The sequence below is a fragment of the Pongo abelii genome, chromosome 16 (genome assembly GCF_028885655.2).
Source record: "Pongo abelii isolate AG06213 chromosome 16, NHGRI_mPonAbe1-v2.0_pri, whole genome shotgun sequence".
In the NCBI taxonomy this organism is placed as follows: Eukaryota; Metazoa; Chordata; class Mammalia; order Primates; family Hominidae; genus Pongo; species Pongo abelii.
In genome coordinates, this window is record NC_072001.2 from 82026035 (window position 1) to 82051895 (window position 25861).

The 25861-nt window shown below is 46.7% G+C and overlaps 1 long non-coding RNA gene and 1 pseudogene across 1 annotated transcript; one reads left to right on the top strand and one right to left on the bottom strand.

Moving 5' to 3' along the window:
• Positions 1 to 545: 545 nt before the first annotated feature.
• Positions 546 to 12737, bottom strand: LOC100445718 (large ribosomal subunit protein eL18-like; annotated as a pseudogene).
• LOC129050167 (uncharacterized) lies at positions 12319 to 23999 on the top strand. The gene is made up of 3 exons (XR_008513698.1): positions 12319 to 12664; positions 22003 to 22305; positions 23800 to 23999. It is a non-coding gene; the product is annotated as an uncharacterized LOC129050167 (long non-coding RNA).
• The last annotated feature ends 1862 nt before the right edge of the window (positions 24000 to 25861 follow it).

Genomic DNA, 25861 nt, shown 5'->3' on the forward strand with positions numbered 1-25861 from the left:
GTGGCACAATCACTGCTCACTGCAGCATCAACCTCCTAGGCTCAAGTGATCCTCCCACCTCAGCCTCCCAAGTAGCTGGGACCACAACCATGCCACCACACCTGGCTAATTTTTGGGATTTTTTGTAGAGACCGGGTCCCACTATGTTGCTCAGGCTGGTCTCAAACTCGCAGGCTCAAGCAGTCCTCCTGCCTTGGCTTCCCAAAGTACTGGGATTACAAGTGTGAGCCACCGCTCCTGGCAGTTCATATTATTTTGAAAGCCCTATAACAGCAAGTGCTAGTAAGGATGTGGAACAGCAGGAGCACTCGCCAACTGCTGCTGGGGATGTAAACTGAGGCTGCCAGTTTGGAGAGAAATTGATAATGTATTGTAAAGTCAAAGATGCTTCCGTCCAATGCCTAGCCCTTCCATTTCTCGGTGTGCACCTCAGAGACACTCATTTATATGATAATATTCATAGTCACCCTTGTGTAGTGAAAATTGGAAACCACTTAGATGTCCATCAACAAGAACATGGAGGAATGAACTGTTGGGATACTCACATAACACAATATGATCTGGAGCCGGGGCCAGCAAACTACCGCCCATCTGCCAAATCTGGAGCTAAGAAGAATGGTTTTTATAACATTAAAGCACTATGAAAAACAAAACAAAATAAAACAATGCAAAGCAAAGACTGCAACGGAGACCATATGTTGCCTGCAAAGCCTAAAATATCTTACTATATTGCTTTTTACACAAAAAGTTTGCTGACCCTTGATCTAAAGTCACGTGTATTAACAAAAATAAATCTTTAAAAAATGTTAAGCAAAAAAGTTTTGAATATGTACAAATCACATATAACATACGTGGACATATACACATTAGGTAACATTTAAAAACATGTTTAAAGATACCCACGTAAGTAGCAGAAGAATAAAATTGCACATGAGTGATAAACTCTAAATTCAGAGAAGTGGTTACCTCTGGGGATGGGAAGAAAAATAAGCATGGGGGGAGGTTCTGGGGGTTTTATTTCTTAAATAAATTTGCCTTAGTTCATAAAATGAGAAAAGGTCTGAAGCAAATACGACTACACATGAGTATGTTCTAACAACTCCGGATAATGGTTCCCAGGTGTTTGTTATGTGGATTCCTATAGATTTATGTATGTTTGAAATATTTAATAAATTTTGTTTTTTAAAGGAGTGCCTTTTCGTGAGTGTGCCCAGGAGGAGGATGGCTGTGGACATGGGCAGGCACTCTCCCTGCTGTGTACCCGGCCCCTTGTCTGGCCTAGCCAGGCCTCAGCTGCAGGCTGAGCAATTGTCCACAGGCCAGAGAGACTGACATCCTGGCCCAGGGCTCTGCCAATGACTGTCGTGTGCCCTTCTTACAGTTGCCTTGGCAGTGGGTGAGCCTAGTTGGCTCCACCAGCTGAGACCCAGGCTGCAGTGGTGCTGGCCAAAGAGGATGGAGTTAGCAGCCTGGGACCTGCCGCAAATGACAGCAGGAGTCAGAGCCCAACTTCCCCATCTGTGGAGTGAGATGGTGGATCTCATGGTGTCCAAGGATTCATCCAGCTCTGTTTTCCTGGGCCCAGGGTTTGTCTTGAGACCTGTAGCTGATGCCCTGGGCTCCAGCCTCTCTAATTAAGGAAGTAAAAGCCAAGCAGAAGTTGGTCTTCACATTCCTGGCTTTTCACCCCCAACCCGAACTGCCTTTCTCTGGCTTCCCCATCAGTGCTGGTGCCCCTTGAGGAGGAGCCTTACAGAGGAAAAGTTGGCCAAAAGGGGCATTTATGTGTGATTTGGAAGGCAGAAGGAAAGAGGCAGCCATTGCTGTCTGAAGGTGGCCGTGGCCGCCAGCGGGGTCACTGGCCAGGTCTAGGTCCATTCTGCCGGTGTACAACAAGTCAATCACTGTGACACAGGTCCTGATTTATGCACAAGGCCACCAAACGAGGAGGGGGAAGAACAGCTCTCAAATCCACCTCCGCAGAGATAAGGCTTAGGGTTGCTTATGGGCTAGGGAAGTGTGATAGTCTAAGATGTGGGGAGAGGTAATTGGCAGCGGGAAAAAATGAAGTCATGGGTTTGTTTCGTGCAAGTGTAGTCGGGCTTTGTGACATTTCATAGGACGTAAGTGCAGAAAATGATGGCATTAGCATGATCTGAAGGTGGAGTATTTGGCCCTGACATCAAAATGGACCTTTTCTCGGGCACTGGCACAGGTCCAGTTGAAGGGTCAGTGGTCTCAACCAGTTTGAACTGGACAGGAGCTGGCCCAAGTTCCTGAAAAACAGCTGAAGCAACCATGACCATGGCAACCTATGACTCTGATCTATAAAGCAGCCAGTGATCTATGAAGCAGCCAGTGAAGGTTGGGGTTCAGCCTTCAGTGGACTAAGGCCTCAGGGTTCATGGAAAAAACAAAAACAAAACAAAAAGCAAGCGGCCAAAAGCAAGCAGGGTGGCAGGCAGACCTGATCAAATTCACCCCTCGGTTTCAGTAGTGACAGATGTAGTGGTGCTGGCAAATGCCAGCTTGTCCTCACTCTGCCCCGAGTCCAGCTCTTCTCCCCGACTGCTGACCATATAACCTGCACTGACCCTAAGCCCACCACAGGCATTTTGTGCAGACCCACAGATGTGGGAGTTCTGCAAGTCACAGCTGCCCAGAGACCTCTCCAGGGCCTTGCCCTTGGTGGTCCCACCAGAAGCTGGACATGTTTCAGCTTCTCAGATTGACCGAGAAGTGGACCCCTTCTCTGACTCTCCAGTTCCCTCCCCACACCTCTACTTCCCGGCCCCTCCACAATCATATAAGGTCTAATTGTGCAATAAATCCCTTAGCCCATAACTCACATGGTTCTGCTTCTTCTCTGACCGAATCCTGACACTTCCATCAAGGAGGGTGTAAGCAGCAAGCGCTCTCTGAGCCCTGGGAGCACAAGTGAACCAGGATGCCCCCACCCTGGGTAGCCTTCCTTTCTTTAGCAGCTCCAGAGGAAGGCCTGCTTCCTTCAGCCCCTTAGCAGAACTTTTTTTGAAAAGGGTCACATCTGCCCCACACTAGCCCAAAAGGGCTGCAGGGACAGGGCAGGGTCTTGGATCTTCATCTCTTAGGACAGGTGGTGAGGAAGCCACAATATACCTGGTAGCTACTTGGTGCTAGATACTTCATCATTTTATCCTCACAAGCAGCTACTGCCCCATCTTCCAGTGAGAAAGCTGACAGGGAAGGAGTTTGGTGAAGCTGGAGTTTGAACCTATGATTACCAAGCAGCAAAACCCACAGGTCCTTCACTTGTAACTTGCCCACAGCTGCAGCAGGAGGTGGAGCAGTAATTCCTGCCTGTATCTGGCCTCTGCTGGGTCGTGGGGCCAGAGTCTCCCAGGCCCTACTGCTCTCTGCTCTTCCCCTTTCCACCTGTGTGCCTCAGTGTGCCTCAAGGCTGAACCTCAACCTTCATTGGCTGCTTTATAGATCAGAGTCATAGGTTGCCATGTCTGAGGCACACAGCAGCTGAGGCCACAGAGCCAGTAGCATTGGTGGCTCTGCCAGTGGGGCCTGAGGACATGGGTCAGGGCTGACTCAGACATGAGGCCTTGTGGAGTGCAGCCACTCAACCTGAAGGGCTTGAGACAAGGAACAGCTGGTTCCCACCCCTCTGGCCAGCACCATCTGAGGCCTCATCATCTGGGCTGGTGGTATCTCAGTGCCTGCTGCTGGCCTGATAGCTTGCTCAGACTCAGAGAATCCTCTCATCGTGCAGCAGATTGGAGTGAGTTTCCTCCACAGCCCTTCTGGCCTGGTGATTCCACGACTTTCCATCTGTAGATGGTAATGAAGGTAGTGAGGTCAACAGACAAGGGTACCCATTCTGGTTCTGCCATTTTGGAGCTCCATGGCCCTGGACTAGCTACTTTCTCCTTTTCCTCATCTATAAGGGCTGTCCTGATGCTTCAACAAGGTAACGTGGGTAGAGCATGTCTCACAGTGATTTGGCACTCAATAAGTGCTCAGAAACGATGGCGGCACTAGGGGTGGTGGTGAAATGGGAGAAATTACAAAAACTTACGGTTGGATTGACTTGGCCTCAAATCCGTTTGGCCACTTAGCAGCTGTGGTGGGCAAGTTATCTCACATTTTTGAGGCTTGCTTTTTCCATCTATAAAAAGAGGGTGATAATTGTCACCCCGCTCATAGGGTTGGTCTGAGGCTTAAATGAGATAATGAACATGAAAGCCTCAGCAGATAGCACACCACCCCTTCCTTCTCCTTTCTCCTGTCTCCTTTATAACAGATGGGAATTCAGTAGGTGCTTAATAGTTGCATGATCCTTTTACAATGTAACCCTGACTGTTGCTTCCTCAGTCATAACTAATGACATGTACTTCCATCTGAAAGTTCTGAGGGAGGCAGGACATTAAGCTGTTTCAAACGCTGGCTTTAAGTCTAAAGGGTTCACTCTACCTTGTCCTGAATCACCTCCTCCCTCCTTCCTGCTGATCAGAAGCATCTAGGCTTTCAGGACTCATCTTGGAAAGGCCAGCCCTGATTCCTTCCAATCTTTATGGTCTCCTCATTGAAGGATCTCCGTACTCCATATCTGATTCTCCATAGCTTGCCTCACCTGGCTCCCCAGCTGTCCGCTGACAGCCAGGCAAAGGCTGGCAGTGCTGGCGGAAAACCTGCTGGGTGTTTTTCTTCCCTTTTGTGACTGTGACAACCGCAGAGATACTTAAACCTCCTAGCTGCAAGAATGCAGTTAGCTGCCTGCCTCCAGTGGCTAGCATCTTCAGGCTTTACCTCAGCTTTTGAGGTAGAGGCCACACTTTTCCTGGCCAGCCCCCAAACCAACTACTGAGCACAGCAAGAGTCCTGGGGCCTGCAATTTTTGCTCAACTCAAACTCCAAGTCCTCCTGTTGTGGGGGCTGAAACTTTGTTAGATCTGCATGGCAATCTGAAGTCTTCCCCTGCCCAATCCAGCTACCTCCTCCTCTTATCATTCACAGTAATTACTGGTCCCCACTGAACCCTCTCCCATTCTTAACTACATCTCAGCATCTGCTGTCCACAGCACTGACCATCTCCAGCACCATGGAAGGGATGGGCTGCAATGGGCTCCAGGATGAAAGGCTGTGCAGAGGAAGCTCAACGGCTTCAAGGACTCCAGACCCTCAGCGGCTAAAAAGCTAAAAAGGGACCTGAGAACCTGTCTATTCCAATTCCCCCTTTCACGTGTTCACATAGCATAAAGACCCAGATCTGTGCCAGGCCATGTGCTTCAGGGATGGATGAAGCCAGGATCCCCGCTCCGGATGAACTTACAAGGGAGAGAAGAAGCCTAATGCTCTGTACCAGGGTTTTGGCACGTTGCTGGGAAAGCCTAATACTCAAAGGGAATTGAGGTGACATTGCTGGGTGCTCCACTTAAGGGCAGATGATGATTTTTAAGTCTGCCCTGATGGGGCCTGATTTCCTTCTGTTTCCTTTGGTGGAAGTATTTTCAACGGAGACACCTTAAACAATGACAATGACAGCAAAGAACATGCATTCAGTGCTTTCCCATCTGCTGAGCACTATGCTAAGTGTATCAGGTAAAGCCTGGATTAGGAGAGACTGCAGAGGTGAGTCATAGCATCATGTGTCCTGGGCTTGCAATCTGCAGCTTCCTAGCTGTGTAACCCTGGGCAAACTCTTTAACCTCTCTGTGCCTCATGTTTTTCATTTGTTAAATAGGGAGATCAAGAGTATCTTCCATACACGTGCTGTGAAAAATAGGCAATGTGAAATCCAGACAGGCAGATTCTGGAGTCCAGATCATCCCTATACTGTCTGTAACTACAGCATTCATCCAAGGCCTGGTGAAAGAGCTTTTTAAAAAAAACTTTTAATTGAGATATATGTATAGAATAGTTCACAAATAAATGTTCAGCTAAATGAATTTTCACAAACTGAACATACCTGTGTAACCAGCAACCAGCTCAAGACACAGAACATTACCAGCACCCCAAAAGACCCCCTGTACTTCCTCCAGGTCCCCACCCTCCCAAATGGAGCCACTATTTTAATTTCTAATGGTATAGATTCATTTCACCTGGTTTTAAGAGTTCCCCCGCCCCAACTTTACGGATGGATAACTGGAGTACAATAAACTGCACATTTTAAAAATGTACAACTTGATTAGTGTTGCTTGTGTTCACTCACGAAGCCAAAATTCAGACAGCAAACATTTCCATAATCCCCCAAAGTTTTCTCATGCCCCTTTGTCATCCATCGCTCCCTCCAATCCTGTCCCAGGCTGATCTGCTTTCTGTCTCTATAGATTAGTTTGCACTTTCTAGAATTTTGTATGAACAAAATTATATAGTACATACTTTTTTTTTTTTTTTTGAGAGTGAGACTTGCTCTGTCACCTAGACTGGAGTGCAGTGGCATGATCATGGCTCACTGCAGCCTCAAACCCCCCCCAGGCTCAAACGATCCTCCCACCTCCCAGCCTCCCTATCCTAGCAGCTGGGACTACAGCTGCACACCACCACACCTGACTAATTTTGTGTATATATACATTACATATCTATATATATCTATAGATCTATATCTATCTCACATATAATTACATATGTATATAAAATAGAAACAATTAGCCAGATGAGGTGGTACTTACCTGTTGGTCCCAGCTGCTTGGGAGGCTGAGGTAGGAGGATCGCTTGATCCAGGGGAGGTCAAGGCTGCAGTGAGCCATGATGGTGCTACCACACTCCAGCTTGAGCAACAGAGCAAGACCCTGTTTCAAAAACAAAACAAAAATTGTTTTAGTTACTCTAGGTCCTCTACATTTCCACATACATTTTAAAACCAACTTTTCATATTCTGAAAAATAAAAAACAAAAAAAGACAATGCCTGCTGAAAATTTTGATTGGAATTACATTGAGTATATAGATAGATTGGGAAAGAATCATCATATTGGGCAATTTTGTATCTCCCAATCCAAAACATGGCATATATCTCCATTTATTTAGTTCCTCTTCAGTGTCACAATGTTTTATAGTGTTCAGTGTAGAGATTTGACAGATTTATTTTTAGGTATTTTAAAAATTTTTGGTGCTACTCTAAATGAGATTTTCAAAATTTCACTTTCAAATTGTTTGCTCCGACACAGTTAGAAGGAATAAATTCAAGACTGGGTGCGATAACTCATACCTGTAATCCCAGCACTTTGGGAGGCCAAGGCAGCCGGATCACTTGAGGTCAGGAGTTTGAGACCAGCCTGGCCAATATGGTGAAACCCCATCTCTACTAAAAATACAAAATCATCTGGGCGTGGTGGCACGTACCTGTAGTCCCAGCTACTTGGGAGGGTGAGGCAGAAGAATTGCTTGAACCCAGGAGGTGGAAGTTGCAGTGAGCTGAGATTGCACCACTGCACTCCAGCCTGGGCAAGAGAGTAAGACTGTCTCAAAAAAAAAAAAAAAGAAGGAATAAATTCAATGCTTGATAGCATAGTGGGGTGACTAGGGTTAAACAAAAATGTACTGCACTCATGAGATGGACAGCCTAAATACCGACTTGCTCACTATGCATTATATACATGTAACAAAATTTCACACATGCCCCACAAATTTGCGCAAGTAAGTAAATAAAAGTCACTTGTAGAATAAAGTAACACAAAGCAAAAAAAAATTTGCTGCTAAAAACTTTTATGATGAACTCTCCTTCCTTTCACAACAGGGATGTTGGAAGCACCCAGATATACGGGGAATTCCTGTAGCACTCACTGACAAATGCTGTAGAAGATAAGATATCAAAAAGCTGAAAGTAGAAGAGCAGAATGACTAATAAGACTCCAGAGAAGGGCATAAAAACCTCCCTTCTTCTGATTCCCTTAATTATACCTCTCACTTTCCATTATGGGGTGTGCGTTGTTCTGGTGGTGAGAGCTGATGGGGGCGGATCCTACAGTGGAAAAAGATCAAAGGCCCTGGGCCCTCTTATTCTACATTATCTCCCTAGCACATCTGCATGCATAGCTGACAATATCTTCTGTACATTGGAGACCTGGCATCTGCCCTAAGTTCCGGGCACGTATCTCTCACAGGCCCTTAGACTCAGCTTCTCTAGAATGAAACTCACAATCTTCCCTCCAATTGTTTTTCTTTTTTTTTTTTTTTTTTGAGACAGTTTCTGTCACCCGGGCTGGAGTGCAGTGGTACGACCTTGGCTCACTGTAACCTCCGCCTCCCAAGTTCAAGCGATTCTCCTGCCTCAGCCTCCTGAGTAGCTGGGATTACAGGCACATGCCCCCACGGCTGGCTAATTTTTGTATTTTTAGTGGAGACCATGTTGGCTAGGCTGGTCTCAAAGTCCTGACTTCAAGTGATCTGCCCACCTTGGCCTCCCAAAGTGCTGGGATTACGGGCATGAGCCACTGCGGCCAGCCTCAAACCTGTTTCTTATCCAATGTTTCCTTTACTGCAAATGGAAACCTCCTCCACCAGCTGCGCAACACCTAATAGGAATTGTAGTGAATATCCAGTAAATATTTGTTGTATGCATGAGTGAATGAAGATTGGTAGCATAGAAAGTGAATTTACTCTATATAAGTTTTGAAGAAAGTTAACTCCTTTGAGCTGGCTTGGGATGTCTCATGCCTGTTCCCATAATGCTAGAGGCATCATTATTTATTTCTTTATTTATGAGACAGAGTCTCGCTCTGTCGCCCAGGCTGGAGTGCAGTGGCACGATCTCGGCTCACTGCAAACTCCGCCTCCCGGGTTCACGCCATTCTCCTGCCTCAGCCTCCTGAGTAGCTGGGACTACAGGCGCTCGCCACCACGCCCGGCATTTTTTTGTATTTTTAGTAGAGACGGGGTTTCACTGTGTTAGCCAGGATGGTCTTGATCTCCTGCCCTCGTGATCCACCCGCCTCAGCCTCCCCAAGTGCTGGGATTACAGGCATGCACCTGGCTGAGGCATCATGATTTAAATAAAGTTCCATCAGACTCTGTATCAGAGCAGGTCCTTTCTCCTGTGTTGCTCTGGGACCTCACTGAGACCACAGCTACAAGCAGGGAAGAGGGTGGGGCACTTTTGATTCTGGGGACACATATATCATTATTCCTCACAATGACTGTCTCTTGTTTCTCTTTTTTTTTTTTTTTTTTTTTTTTTTTTTGAGAAAGAGTCTTACTGTTGCCCAGGCTGGAGTGCAGTGGCGTGATCTCAGCTCACTGCAATCTCTGCCTCCTGGGTTCAAGATATTTTCCTGCCTCAGCCTCCTGAGTAGCTGGGACTACAGGTGCCTGCCACCATGCCCGGCTAATTTTTGTATTTTTAGTAGAGATGTGGTTTCACCATGTTGGCCAGGCTGGTCTTGAATTCCTGACCTCAGGTGATCCACTCATCTCGGCCTCCCCAAGTGCTGGGATTACAGGCGTGAGCCACCACACCTAGCCTCTTGTTTATTTCTATATCACCTGGGCCTTGGCTTAGTCCTAGAATGCAGAGATAATAAATGTTTGAATGAATGAATGAATGAAACAACTCCATTGTCTAAGTACTATTTGTCCCTTTTTATAGATAAGAAATCTGGGGCTCAGAGACTGCCCTCCCTAGGAAGCAGCAACAACTTGGGGACAAACCTAGTCCTCTCGGTCCCCAGATCAGTGATTCCTCTACTGCATCAAGAAAGTTGTAATTACTTGCCCTTGGTGTCTTGGAAAAAAAGAAAAAACAAAGTTGTAATAACTAAGCACAGATTTCATTTCATCTTCTTTCTAACTAATAGTTCTTAAGTGCTTCCTGCATACCAGGATGAAGCTATTGGATGAAGCTATCAATGTCCTCTTGAAAGTACAGCCACAAGATTTTGAAGAGGGGGAAAAAAAAGCCTTTCCGCTAGGCCCTGACCTGAACCAATTCTTGGTTATCTAAAGCAGTGGCCTCCAAATAAAAATGCCCAGGACCCTCCCCCAGAAATTCTAATTCATGCGTCTGAAGGAGAGGAGATGCCTGAAAACCTCTATTATAAACACTGCTCTGGGCTGATGTGGTATATAGCCAGCTGCTGCACACAGTTCAGCAGGAAGGCAGCAGAAAGGAGGGTGAAGAGTAAGCATCGTTATTACTTTATTCACATACATTAACTGAGCACGTACTATGTCCCAGTCACTGTTCTAAGTCCTAGGGATACAGTAGTGGACAAAACAAAATCCTTATTCTCCCTCATTCTATGGGTGGTGGGGTGTAAGATGGGGAGACAATGACCAAGTAAAGAAACAGGGCCAGGTAAGGGTGGCTCATGCCTGGAGTCCCGGCACTTTGGGAGCCTGAGGCAGGTGGGTCATTCCAGCCCAGGAGTTTGAGACCAGCCTGGGCAACATGGTTAAACCCCATCTCTACCAAAACAAACAAACAAACGTTAGCTGGGTATGATGGTTCATGCCTGTAGTCCCAGCCACTCAGGAGGTTGAGGTGGGAGGATCACTTGAGCCTGGGAGGCAGAGGTGAGCTGAGGTCATGGCACTGCACTCCAGCCTGGGAAACAGAGCAAGACTGTGTCTCAAAAAGGAAGAAAGAAAAAGAAACAAACATGCAGGATAACCACTGCTTGTGGTGGTGAAGGCTTTAGAGAAAACAGAGTGATGTGCTGCAGGGTGACAGAGAAGGGGTACCCTAGCTCTCTCAGGAGGTGACATTTGAGTTGAGACCTGAATGACCAGAAGGAACCAACCCCACTCTAGGAGAAGAATATTATAGGCAGACAGAGTAGGAGACGGCAAAGTCACAGAGAGACAGTCTTGGCATGTGAGGCTGATGTAGTGTGAACAAAGAGAAGAACAGCCTAAAATATGGTTAGACAGAGATAGTGAGGCAGGAATCATCATTTAAGGTCTTCAAATTAGGAAAAGGGTTTAGAGTTTCTTCTGGATAGTTTTAAGCAGGGAGTGATGTGACATGATTGCTTTAATTGGCTTGTTTTAGCTGCTGGATGAAGACAAAAGTCTAAGGGTTCAATGTGGGAGCAGGGAACCAGTGAGGAGGCTCACAGGAGTCCAAGCTAGAGACGATGGTGGGTGCGGTGGCTCATGCCCGTAATCCCAGCATTTCGGGAGGGTGAGACAGGTGGATCACTTGAGGCCAGGAGTTCAAGACCAGCCTGGCCAACATGGTGAAACCCCGTCTCTACTAATAATGCAAAAATTAGCCGGGTGTGTTGCCGTGCACCTGTAATCCCAGCTACTCAGGAGGCTAAGGCAGAAACATTGCTTGAACCTGGGAGGCGGAAGCTGCAGGGAGTGGAGATTGCGCCACTGCACTCCAGCCTGGGCAACAGAGCAAGACTCCTTCTTAAAAAAAAAAAAAAAAAGTGAATATAAATGACTACAAAACTGCCTGTGAGCTGCTACTCTTGGCGCACTACCTATGGGGTAGCCCTGTCTCACAAGGAGCAGTCCCTCTGCTGTTGCAGTACACTGCAGCTTCAATAAAAGTTGCTAACACCACTGGCTCACCCTTAAATTATTTCCTGGGAGAAGCCAAAAACCCTCCTGGGCTAAGCCCCCATTCTGGGGCTCACCTGCCCTGCATCAATATTCTTCTTTCCAGTAAAAACCTACTATGACACGGCACTCTCCTGGACATTTGATAAACTTACCTCTGTTTTCCCATTAGGTCTGTGAGGTGGTGTAGTTCTTGCCACTTGACAGGTAAGTCGGCGGAGGCTCATAGAGGGCCCCATGTCACAGCCCCTGTAAGGGTCAGTGCCACGACTGGAACCCAAGTGTGTGTCACACTGACCTCATGCTTGTCCACCACTCCACACAGCCTACTATGCAGGAAATAGGCTGGTTTCTGATGCACCTGGTGTCTGAGAGAAAGCTTTGGTTCTTTCACTTTTCAGCTTTGCCCTGGCCTGGGCCCAGTCCCTACTCCTGAGATCAGGCTTGTCCCAAGAGAGGCGGGGCTAGGGTGGGTAATTATCTCAGCGGTTACTGTGGGCTCCGTCCAGCTCAGGTGAGTCTTGGGATCCTGGCTTCTCAAACTTTCACGTGCACACAATTGCCTGAGGATTTGATTGAAACGCAGTTTCTGACTCAGCAGGACAAGGGTGGGGGTCCACATTTCTTTCTTTCCTTTTTTCTCTTTATCCAAAATCTTTCTAATAAGAGGGTAGGCTCCAGGGTTAGTTTTTGTAGTCTCGGCTGGCCCGTTGACTGCTGGCGCGCTTGAACTTCCGGTCCTTAGAGCAGACGTAGGGTTTGGCTGTGCAGGGTCGCCGAGGCCTTGCCGAAATGCTGGTACACCTCTTGGCCCTTGAGAGAACCAGAGAGCGGGATGGTGCCGCTGTCCTTGGGGTAGTCCAGGGCCAGCTGGTCGAAAGTGAGGCTCTTGCCCCCTGCCCCGCCCTGAGGATGCGGCTGCAGCCCGGCTGGTCACACGCAGCGCACACACCTTCAGTTTGAGAACCTCCTGAACCCGCACATCATCCATTATGGTCCCCAAGACCACGGCCATTTTGTTTTCCCCGCCCCGAAGCTTCATCTTCCGGATCATCTGAGCAAGAGTGACCGGTTGGTGCGACTCATAAACAGCGTCTTCAGTACAACCTGGTTGAATATGGAGTTGATTTGTCTGGCCAGAAACCTGTACAGCTTGACCAACAGCCTCAGGTAGGTATCCTGGCTCTTGGGCTCCTTGCACGGAACGTTTTTGATCCTTGTTGGGGCGGATGTCAACTTCCATGATGGCGCCTCCTGCTCGGCCAGGTCCGGAAAGCCATGTTTCTAAATTCTAACAAGCCCCGGGTGATGTTGTTACCAAGGTCCACCTGCCACAGTTTATAGAGGGCCGTGGAGGTGGGAGTGGGGTGGGGTAGGCAGAGGAGAGAAACAGGAGGCTGCATTTGGGACAGCTGTGCTCACCCTCACTTGTAACTGACTCTTGTAAATTGTCATTAGTAAACTTCTCAACACCCACCCTCCTCCCCCATCAGTATGATAAAGAAAGAACATCAGAACATCTGTGTTCTTGGTCTCCCAGGGAAGCCCACCCAGTCAGGACCCCAGGATGTGGCAGGCAAGTCCCTCCCTCTCCCTGAAGCCCCAGTGACTCCAACTCTAGGTGCTTATGCTGGGGTGGGGGCAGGGCATGGTGAATCTGCAGCTGCTCCCCACATTGTTGGGGGGAGCGCATGGTATGCGGGGAGAGGTGAGGAGAGGACTTTCCTCTTCCTAGAACTTCTGGTCTGGTCCCCAGGGCACAGGTGTTAATGAAGATGGAGGAATGGCCTCTTCCTAATGGGCCTTTCAAGGCCTGCCAGAGCTAGCAGGGTGGGCGGGGGACAGGGAGGAACTTGTTCTTCCCGGCAGGGACAGGAACCCGCTGGATGCACCGCTTTGACCTTGGCTCATTGTAAACATGCTCTAATGTGGGGCGTTGAAGCCAAGAGATGGGACAATTAATCATTGCAAGGGAAGTTATCTTAAAGTTAATTTATAAATTCCAGTCAAGGTCCTAAAGGAATTGTTAGAAGGGAGGGTGGTAGTGAACTTGGTAAATTCATTTTAAAATCACTGGTAAATGGGAGAGAAAAATCAAGTAAATGCTGAAAGAAAAAAGAATGTAGGGGGCTATAACAGTTATAAAAGATATACCAATGTCATGTAGTAGAAAGCCCAAGTCCCACATATACTTTAAATATTTAGAAAATGACACATTTGGCATTTCAAAATGGAGAGGAAATAAATATGGCTGAAAAAATTAAGGATTTGATCTTTCTTCAAACCACATGCTAACATAAATTCCAAATGAGACAGAGTTAAATGTAAACAAGGATAATAGAATGAAATAGAAGAAAACACTTATATAATGTCAACGTGAGGGAGGCCATCCTAAGTTTAACATGGAAATAGAAACCATAAAGGAAAGATTGGAAACGTGACTGCAAAAAGATTTATGATATAAAAATATCATAAACAAAATAAGCAAATGATAAATCGGGAGAATTTAATGTATGTCCGACAGGGAGTTAATATCGGTACAAATCAATAGGAAAAAGACATATTCCCAATAGGAATGGGCACAGGGCATGGATATGTAGTTTAAAAATAAGTAGATATGGCTGGGCGTGGTGGCTTATGCCTGTAATCCCAGCATAAGGGATTTGGGAGGCTGAGGTGGGCAGATCACCTGAGGTCAGGAGTTCAAGGCCAGCCTGGCCAACATGGTGAAACCCCATCTCTACTAAAAATACAAAAATTAGCCAGGCATGGTGTCAGGCACCTGTAGTCCCAGCTACTCAGGAGGCTGAGGCAGAACAATCTCTTGAACCTGGGAGGCAGAGGTTGCAGTGAGCCGAGATCACAGCACTGCACTCCATCCTGGGTGACAGAGCAAGACTCCATCTCAAAAAATAAAAAAGTAGAAATGACCAGTAAATATATGAAACAACTGTAACCATGAGAATAAAAGAAATGTGGCCAAATGCAGTGACTCACGCCTGTAATCCCAGCACTTTGGGAGGCCGAGGTATGAGGATTGCTTGGAGCTAGCAGTCCAGCACCAGCTTGGGCGGCAAAGTGAAACCCCATGCCTACAAAAAAAAAAAAAAAATTTTTTTTTTGAGACAGTTTCACTCTGTCACCCAGGCTATAGTGCAGTGCCGTGATCATGGCTCACTGAAACCTCTGCCTCCCAGGCTCAAGCGATCCTTCTGCCTTGGCCTCCCAGGTAGCTGGGACTACGGGTGCACACCACCACAACCAGCTAATTTTTGTATTTTGTGTATTCACCGTGTGGTTCGTGCTGGTCTTAAAGTTCTGGACTTAAGCAAGCTGCCTGCCTCAGCCTTTCAAAGGGTTTGGATTATAGGCATGAGCCACCGCAACAACAACAAAAAATCTCTTAAGTTTTTAAAATTTTTTTAAATTAGCTGGGCATGGTGGTGCACACCTGTAGTTCCAGCTGCTCCGGAGACTGAGGCAGAAAGATTGCCTGAATCCAAACTTCAGTGAGCTATGATTGAGACACTGCATTCTAGCCTGGGTGACCAAGCGAGACCCTGTCTTAAAAAGGGAGGAGGAAGAGGAGGAGGAGGACTAAAACCACAAGATACCTCTTTTTTCCTGCTGAATTGGCAGAGATAAAAAAGATATAGTAATAATGACAGCTGGACAGGGAAGAGTTTGAGTAAACAGACACTCATCCACTGCTGGGGCTGTAAACTGGAACAACTGTTCTGTAGGGCCAAAGCCCTAAAAATGCCCCATCTGTTTGTACCAGAAATTTTATTTCTAGAAATAGATCCTGAAGAAATAATCAGATGTGCAAAATGAATGCATCAATATGCATCACAGTTGCACTTATACATGGAATATTGAAACTGCCAAAATGTGCACCCATGAATCCAAACAACTTTCTTCTTGCTCACCCATCAGTCACCCAAGTCCTTCAGTCAAGTTTTAAAAACCAAAGCACCTGTGATTTAGCCTAAGGAGCTTTGCCCACTTGTGCTGCACAGGGAAGGGCCAGATTGAGCTCTTTGCAGTGGAGCAGGAAGTCCCATGCAGCACTAAGAAGTGAGTAGCTACTGAGGATTTAACTTGTGCTTTGTTTCTTGGTGTCCAGAAGGAATAGAAAGCATTTTCTGTCTCCCTAGGGACCTGTTTTTGTCTCTAAAACCTGGCTTCTTACCACTCTTGGGCCCTCAAAGCCTGACATGGTTGGATCCACCCCTCACCTCCTCCCCTGCTCACCACCTAGGAAGCCTCTTCTTAGCTCCAGCGACGCAGGTCTTCTTTCAGCTCTTCAAACTCATCATGCCCTCTCTGGCCGCACAGTCTTTGCACATGCTGTTCCCTTTGCCCAAAACTCCTCCCATTCTCTCCTGCCTGGTTACTTCTGAGCTTGAACGTCCCTGTCTCAGGAGGCTCTTCCTTGGCCTAAGTTTTTATAGGTTCCTTTGCACTCTGCATTCTAGCTACAATTTCACATTAATTTATGCAAGTGTTTTGTTTCTGTCTCTCTCTCCCAAGATTCTCAGCACCATGTGGCAGGAACATGTGGCAGTTGTATGTAGCTCCAGTATCCACATGGTGCATGACACATGGCTGGGCTTCAACACGGTTAACCCATGGCTCTAGGAAATTTTCTTTTATTATTTCTTTAGTAACCCCTTGCCCTTTGTTTTCTCTGTTCTCTTTCTGGAGTGTCAACTGGTTGGTTGTTGAACTTGAATCAGTCCTTGAAGTATTTTATTTCTCCTCTTGTATTGTTTTTTTCTTTTTGATGTTTTGTCTGCATTCTAGACATTCCATCAATTTTATTTTCCAAGCCATCTAGCAAGTTTTATTTTGGTAACCATATTTTTAATTGTAAAAAGTTACTTCTTTTTTGAGATGGAGTCTCACTCTGTCTCCTAGGCTGGAGTGCAGTGGCATGATCTCAGCTCACTGCAACCTCTGCCTTCCAGGTCCAAGCGATTCTTGTGCCTCAGCCTCCTGTGTAGCTGGGATTACAGGCACACACTACTGCATCTGGCTAATTTTTGCATTTTTGGTAGAGATGGGGTTTCACCATGTTGGCCTGGCTGGTCTTGAACTCCTGACCTCAGGTGATCTGCTCACCTCGGCCTCCCAAAGTGCTGGGAGTACAGGCATGAGCCACTGTGCCTGGCCAAAAAGTTACTTCTTTTATGTTTGCTCACACAGGTTCACAGCAGCATTATTCACAATAGCCAAAAGGTGGAAACAACTCAAGTGTCCATAGACAGATGGATGGATAAACAAAATTTGGTATATCCATACAATGGACTATTATTCAGCCTTAAAAAGGAAGGTAATTCTGACATGCTACATTAGTGAACCTTGAAGACATTATGCATGTGAAGTAAGCCAGTAACAAAGGACAATTATTGTATGATTTCACTCATATGAGATACTTAGAGTAGTCAAATTCATGAAGACAGAAAGTAGAATGGTGGTTGCCAGGATCGGGGCCAGCCGGGGATGGGGAGTTATTGCTTCATGGGTACAGAGTTTCAGTTTTGCAAGATAAAAAAGTATTCTGGAGATGGTCGTTGATGACGGTTTTAGAACAATGTGAATATCCTTAATGCCACTGATATGGTTAGACTTGGTGTCCCCACTCAATCTCATCTTGAATTATAATCCCCAGGTGTTTAGAAAAAGACCTGGTGGGAAGTGATTGGAGTACGGGGGCAGTTTTCCCCATGCTGTTCTTGTAATAGTGAATGACTTCTCACCTGATCTGATGGTTTTATGACTGGTAGTTTTTCCTGCACTGAGGCATACTCTCTCCTGCCCTCATGTGAAGAAGGTTCTTGCTTCCCCTTCTCCTTCTGCCATGATTGTGAGTTTCCTGAGGCCTCCACAGCCATGTGTAACTGTGAGTCAATTAAACCTCTTTCCTTTGTAAATTACCTAGTTTCGGGTAGTATCTTTATAGCAGCGTGAAAACAGACTAATACAGCCACTGAATTGTACATTTAAAAATGGTTAAAATGGTGAATTTTATATTATGTATTTGCCACAATCTTTAAAAAGATAATTGTTCCTCTGTTCCTTTTTTTTAACATCTTGTGTGTGTTTTTTTAAAGTTGTGTTTCCTTGGGCTTTCCTGAGGATACATGTTTTCTTTCTTTCTTTTTAATCTTTTATTCTTTGAAGGTTCTCTAAGTACTTCTTTGGCTCTTTCTCCTTCACTTTGGAAGCTTTTCTAAAATATATGGGGCTACCTGGTGTCCTTCCATATCTAAAGGAACTTTGTGCACAGGCCAAAGGGGGTTATGTGCATGCGGGCAGAGCTTAGAGTGGGAACCAGTCATTACACTCATGGACCCCTAAATGCCACTGTAAGGAGGGCTTCCTCAAGGGTGCCGACCACTACACTAGCAGCACCTATCTCACCAGGCAGTGTACACAGTTCTCTTTAGAGAGAGTCTCTGATTTTTTTCCTTGGGGTAAGTGCCTGGCTGAACCCATGACTTGGGGGAAGGGGCATTAACTATCCATACCTGGATCTTCATTTTTTCTGCCTGTTCCAGCCCCATTTTCACTTTGCCCTCTGTGATACCTGTGCTGGAGCCTGGAGGCTCCCTCAGGTTCTCACAGGCAGATGGCTCAGCCCCGGTGTGCCACAGCTCCTCTAATCTACCCCTCAGGTCTCTAACTCCTTTTCATCTTCCAGATGAAATCACTTGTCTGCTAATGACTAACGATTTCCTTCCATCCTGTTTGTTTCTTTTTTTTTTTTTTGGAGGCAGAGTCTTGCTGTGTTGCCCAGGCTGGAGTGCAGTGGTGCAATCTCTGCTCACTGTAACCTCCACCTCCTGGGTTCAAGCAATTCTCCTGCCTCAGCCTCCAGAGTAGATGGGATTATAGGCACACACCACCATGCCCAGCTAATTTTTCTATTTTTGATAGAGATGGGGTTTCGCCATGTTGGCCAGGCCAGTCTCAAACTCCTGACCTCAGATGATCTGCTCACCTTGGCCTCCCAAAGTGCTGGGATTACAGGTGTGAGCCACCGCATTCAGCCTGTCATGTTTGTTGTTGTGGCTTAGACTGTTTAAAACACTGGTCCATCAGTTGAATGGAAGGAGAGGATATAAATGTGCCTTCTCAGTCTCCATCTTGAATCCCATTCATTTCCACAGCTGCTGCCCTAACTCAGCCTCATTTTCCTGCGTGGGATATTGTGGCTCTGCCACCTTCAGCCCCTTCGTCCCCAGCACATGCTGCCACAGCCAGGGTGACCTTCCAAAAGCAGGAATCTCAGTGTAGATCCCTCTTTGAACTCCTCAGTTGACCTTTAGAACCAGCAGGATCAAATCTGCCATGACATTCAAGGCCTTTTGTGAGCTGGACTCTGCCTGTACCTCTAGCCTCATCTCTTTGTAGTTTCTCAGTGAGCCGTGCTCTCAGATGCCTCCTAATGCTAGCTCATGCTGGCCCCTGGCCTGGAACACTCTTTTCTCCCTTCTGTTCTTAGATGGCTTGAATCCACCTGCTGGAGGAAGGAATACTTATGCCCCCACTCTTGTTTTTTCCTTGCACGTGGAGGGAAATCATCAGGGTAACTCTCCTGGACTCCCATTTCCACACCACCCACCTCCCTGCAGGAGCTCCAGCATTGCCTCCTCCAGACAGCCCTGTGTGATTGTCCAGTCCGGGGCAGGTTCCTCTTCTGTCCTTTACAGTCTCTGATATACTTATCACACTAATAATGGCCAAGGCCTGAAGAGAGGCAGAGCAGAACAAGCCATGTTTGGTGGCTCCTGTCTGCACAGCCCACCTCCATGTCTTGGGGTACACCAGGAATCTAAGCCCCTCTGGCTAAGCTGTTCCCATGTCATTTAGCATGGAGGCAGGAGCTAAGTTCTGCATCCTCTTGGCTTACTCCCTCCCTCCTCTACTTGTTTTGGTTACCAGGATTCCTTCATAGCAGCCTCTCTCTCAGGTTAGCCTTTGTCCCCAATCCAGATGCCTATAGAATCATATCACCATGGGAGGCTATGATTATGATTCCCCATAACTGACCCTGCCCTAGAAGCCAAGTGAATTGTACAGTATGAGCCCTGAAGCTCCTTTACCCTCCAACTAACTCCATGTCTTTTTTAGAAAATGGTTTTTGTGACCTTGTCTGTGAGCGCTGGAGGTGTACGCATGCCTGATAGAAAGGTGCACAGAACCCATTTGTGTAGAAGCTTAAGAAAAGAACCGGGCCAGGCACAGTGGCTCACCCCTGTAATCCCGGCACTCTGGGAGGCTGAGATGGGTGGATCACAAGATCAGGAGTTCAAGACCAGCCTGGCCAACATGGTAAAACCCCGTGTCTACTAAAAATACAAAATTTAGCCAGGCATGGTGGTAGGTGCCTGTAATCCCAGCTACTTGGGAGGCTGAAGCAGGACAATCACTTGAAACTGGGAGGTGGAGGTTGCAGTGAGCTGAGATTGTGCCACTGCATTCTAGCCTGGGTGACAGAGCAAGACTGCGTCTCAAAAACAAAAAAAAACAAAAAAAATATATACATATATATATATATATACATATATATACACCAAGAGGCATATTGAACAGCATGCCCCTGATTTTGGTGATCCATGTTTGAAATAAGTCTACCACAGACTGATAAATTTAAAATGAAACAAAACTCAGTGTACCAAGTGTGGTACAATGCGGTCCTACAGTTAAATTGGGTGGTCCCCACTTCCCCTCCCCAGAGATGTAGATGAGGTATGAAAGGGAGCAGAGCTGGCCTGGGAGGGAGAGGGGAGGAAGAGGAGGAGATGGGGATGGTCGGCTCTGTTCCCTTAGGGAGTTGATTCATAAACTGTTACTGAAGTGGCTCAGAAAGCATGTTCTGAGGAACATTAACTTGTAAGCCCCTGCTACCAGCCCTGAGAAAGCATTCCAAACCAAATAGGTTTGGGAACCCAGAGCACCCAATGCCTCTCCTGGGGAGTCCCAATTTACATTGGCATATTAAAGGCTCTAAGAAGCCCCACAGTAAATAAACTTGTATATTTTTGATTAATCCAGTTCTTCCCAAATGTCTTTAAATTTGTTAACATTCTATGAAAATATTTTAAGAAATGTTGTGTACTTTAGGATTTTTCTACTCAAAATTTGGTTCCCAGCCAGGCACAGCAGCTCATGCCTGGCACTTTGGGAGATTGAGGTGGGTGGATCACTTGAGTCCAGGAGTTCAAGACCAGCCTGGGCAACATGATGAAACCCCCTCTCTACAAAAAATAAAAAATACAAATAAATGCAAAACAAACAAAAAATTTGGTTGTGGGACTTGCAGCATTAGCATCACGGGCAAGCTTGTTAGAAATGCAGAATCACGGATCCCATCCCAGAACCACAGATTCAGAATTCTGGGGCTAGGGCCTAAGAATCTGCATATTAATTAGCCTTCCAGGTGACTTTTATGTATCCTGGGGTTGGATGATCCCTGCTTTAGGGCAGTGGTTTTCAAAGTGTGGACCTCCCGTGAAATTCTGGAGGTCCCCAAAGACTTTTTAGAGGATCTACAAGGTCAAAGTTATTTTCATAATAGACTATGATGTTAACCTTTTGCATCGATCATGGAAAAGCAATGGGGAGTAAAACTGCCAGTGCCCTAACCCACATCAAGGCAGTGGCACCAGACTGTTCTGGTGATCATAGTTTTCTTCACCATCACACACTTACAGCAAGTGGAACTTGGCATTTCATTCCTGACTGCCCTTGATAAAGCAAATATATATGTATTAATTTTGTGAAATTTCAACCTCTGCATTCACATCTTTTTAATAATCTGTGAACAAATGGGAGGTAGACATAAAGCACTTCTGTTTCATAGCAAAATATAAATATCCAGACGAAAAATATCTGTGCAGTCTTTGAGTTGCAAGTTGAACTAGTTGCATTTTTCACGAAACACCATTTTTGCTTGAAAGGATGGTGGACAGGACAGGCAGGGTGGCTCATGCCTGTAATCCCAGCACTTTGGGAGGCCGAGGCAGGTGGATAATGAGGTCAGGAGATCGAGACCATCCTGGCTAACATGGTGAAACCCTGTCTCTACTAAAAATACAAAAAATTAGTGGGCGTGGTGGTGGGTGCCTGTAGTCCCAGCTACTTGGGAGGCTGAGGTAGGAGAATGGTGTGAACCTGGGAAGCAGAGCTTGCAGTGAGCCGAGATCACGCCACTGCACTCTAGCATGGGCAACAGAGTGAAATTCTTGTCTCAAAAAAAAAGGATGGTGGACAAACTACTTATTCAGAGATGGATATTGTCTAAAAAATGAACAAAGCAAGCTTGCCACTTCAAGGGAAACTGACCAGTACTTATAGGCAATAGCATTTGAGCTTTCAAGTGAAGATGAGAATTTTGGAAAACTTGTATTTGCTATCACAAGCTTAATATCTTTCCAATACTTACAGACTTTTTCTTTCTTTCTTCTTCTTTTTTTTTTTTTTTTTTTTTTTTTTGACAGAGTTTCACTCTTGTTGCCCAGGCTGGAGTGCAGAGGCACAATCTCGGCTCACTGCAACCTCCGCCTTCTTGGTTCAAGCGATTGTCCTGCCTCGGCCTCCTGAGTAGCTGGGATTACAGGCACCTGCCACCACGCCTGTCTAATTTTTGTATCTTTAGTAGAGACGGGGTTTCACCATGTTGGCCAGGCTGGTCTCAAACTCCTGACCTTGTGATCCGCCCGCCTCAGCCTCCCAAAGTGCTGGAATTACAGGCGTGAGCCACTGCGCCCGGCCACTTAACAGACTTTTCTGATGAGATTGTGGTAAGAATAATAAATATGATTTTTTAAAATACTATATGATAAAATGCATCAACATCTGAAAGATCTGCATAACTCAGAAAACCAATATTTTCCAAATGACCAATGCATAATGTTATAAAATCATGCATAGGTAAAAAATCCATCTGAAGTGCAAGATAGATCCATGGATTTTAGTCACAAAGTACTGAAATTTCATCGGTATGGTTTCCGAATCCACATTGCAATTAACCTTTAAGAAGTACCACTTGTTGAGTTTTGATGTAGTATTTAAGAAAATTATCCGCAGTTATCTGGAAAGATTGTTAAAATATTCCTCCCTTTTCCCACATGGGCACTGACTGTATCTGAGCTTGCTTCTCTGGGCTCCGTAAAATAGGACTAAATGCTGAGGACCAGCAGGCATGGGGGAACAGTCTGCTCTCTGAAGTTGGCAGATAAAATGCAAGGTGTCTGGGGCACCCAGAGCTCTAATACTTAATACTCATCAGCTTCCACTGCAGCTGACATAAAGATGCACTTAGCAAGGGGTGTGTGATGCTCCAGGGAGAAAAATGAGGGTAATTGAAATTAACTTGGCTCCTGCTGTTTTTTCCTCCTTTCCTAATCACCAGGAAATCTGCTGCTAGCGGAGCAGGAGGGCCTGAGGGCCAATGCTCCAGGGAGTCAGGGGCTCAATTAAGCTTCAGTAAATTGGATTTCTGGCCGTGAGGCCATGGGGCTGAGGTTGGCATTGAGGCATGAGCTGCCAGATGGTATTAGGCCAAGGGCTGACCAGATGGGCCCAGCAGCTAATTCAATCTGGCTTCCCAGAAACAAGACTTGGAAAGCCATTGCTATGGGCCTGGACAGCTGTGACTTCAGCTGGGAGGGCAAGATCTTATGTGGCACTGGGCCCACCCTGTGGCCCGTCTCAGGGAGTCCTGTGCCTGGCACCTGGCCTCGGCCAGCTGTGCACTAACAATCCTGATAACCAGTGATAAGTGGCAGTTTAGTGCTAGGGTAAAAGTCCAGCCTGGGGATTGGGGGCCAGGGCTGTGGGCCCTACACAGGTATCAGCTTGCTCTAGGAGTGAATTTAGGTAAGTCTCATTCTCCAGGACTAACATTCTTGCTTCTGTGGGCTGCCATAGTCTTTAAAAAAAAAAAAAAAAAAGGAGTCAGAAAACTCAGAATGGGAGAGAGGCTGAAACAAAGAAAGAGATTGTAAGGTACATGGATGTGCTTTGGTCTAGGAACAGGCCAAGGCAGATATTCAGGCCTGCATGACTCAGTGAGTTTGGTGCACAAGTGCACACCTCCACTTGTTATATAACCTGTTTGTGTAAGTTCATACTTGGCTCTAAGTTACTATGGTCTGTAAAAGGTATAACTGTCCTGCTGATGCTGTGCATGGGGCTTGGCTCTTGGGGGGCTCGGCTCGGCTCAACATGGCTTGGCATGGCAGGTGTGCGGATACCCAGAGAAAGAGAGAGACTCAAAGCTGTCCATCTTGCAGGTGGACAGGAGGGAGTCAGGACCCAACTTGGCTTGCTTGTGCCCAGAGAGAGAAAGAGTTAAGCTGCTGACCCTGAAGGCAAAGGAGAACTGGCTGCGCAACTGTGCGTGGGGGCAGCCAGCTCAAGCAGCCGAGACAGGGTGAACAGTGTGTGAGTAAGCTGTTAATGAGAAAGCTAATTTAAATAAGCTGTGTAAGAGAGCTGCTGCTGAATAAACCATAGTCACCTGCCTATGGCCCCTGAGTGTTCTTTCTGCTCATCCACCCACTCCCCTTGGACTTCAGCATGGGCTGGACCCGGACCCCAGGATCTGACAGAGATCATAGGAGATAAAGATAGAATGAGATAGAGACAGAGAGAGGCAGAGAGTGAGTCAGATACACAGAGAGAGGCAGAAAAAGATACAAACAACAGGGAGAGGGAGAGACAGAGCAAGACAAAGAGAGATACAGTTGGCTTAGCAGAGGAAAAAAAGACAGGAAGAGAGAGACTGAAGCCAAAGTTTCACTATAGAATGAATGTTCTAAGTGGGAGCGGCAGGGCTTTTTTTTTTTTTTTTTTCTTAAGAATAGTTCCTAACCTGGTCTTAAAAACCCAGTTCCCAAATGGTCAGAGAAGGCCCCATTCTCATTCTTGGAAAAGAGGAGAAGGAGAATTTTTCTCTGTGCTTCTCCCAGTTGCTTTCTCCAACCAGGGCACAGAATTCCAGATTTGGGGCAGCCCTAGCAGCCCGAGCTGTCTGGTTGGTTGGCCTCAGCCGAGTCTGTACCAAAAATCTTCCCAAACCTCACACAGAGTCCTCATACCAGCCCCTTTCTGGGCCTTAGACCACCCCAGCTGTCAGAGCTGTGATGAAAAGGTCAGGGCCAGGCCAGCACAGCGTCCCTGTGTCCTGATTGGCATGAATCCTCCATCATTTCCTGCCCAGCCCTTCTTCCCAGAAGTCACACCGTGGAAGTTCCTGTGTCCTGCTGTGTCCCACTTTCTGACACCCAAAACTCACCATGCGTCATCCCTTCAGGCCTTTTCTCTCTTGGACTGGGCCTGCCAGAGACTGAACTCACATCAGGGGTCTCTGGCAGACTGGCCGGCCACTCCCACTCCTGCCAGGGACTTGTTTCCCATTTTCTGTCCCACCCCAACCCATGCTGCGCCCCAGGTGTCCCTCATCTGTACCAAGCCAGGCCCGTCTCTTGGCTATCCAGTAACTACTGGGAGTCAACGACACAGAGTTTCAGAGCCTCAGCTTCCCTACTGGGCATGGTGAGCCAGGGAGAGAATGGACAGACTTGAGCAGCGGTTCTTGGCTTGGACCACACATTGGAGTCATCTGGGAGCTGTCAAAGCCACCCATGTGCCAGGATCCCACCTCCAAGAGACTCTGTTGTAGTTGGCCTGGGGAGTGGCCTGGACATTGGGATTTTGAAAAGCTCCCAGGGTATCTTGATATGCATCCAGGGTTAAGAACCAGTGTCATCAACCCAGGCCTGCGCCAGAAAGAGTCCACCCCAGACCTCACCTGACAGAGACTCAGAGACAGCCAGGCCCCGGCCCAGGGTAACACAGCTGGAAGGGTCAGAGTGGTACTGGCCAGAGTTCCCCCATCACCTTCCTCAGCTCCTCACCCCCTTCAACTCCAGGGACAAGAGCTCTGTCTCTTACCTTGGTCTCTGTCCACTCTGAACTCTGGGATCCCAGGAGTTGAGTGCTGTATTCACCTGTTACCAACATCATGTTCTCTCTGACCCTCGTCTCCTCGACTGTAGTTTGGAGAGAATAGTAACCACTTCACAGGGTTGTGGTGACAATTAAATGAGTTTAATATGTTAAGAGCTTATCATGGTGCCTGGCACTTAGTAAGCACTAAATAAATGTTATCTATTAGTATTGCTGTTGCTGTTATTGTTACCACAAAGAAAGCATGAACAAACAACAGAGTCTGGCTGGCAATTTGGGGGAGTGGGGCAATCCAATGGTGTATGTTATGAGTTGAACAGTGGCCTCCCGAAAAGACATGTCCATTTCCTAACCCGCATCCCCTGTGAATGTGGCGTTATTGGG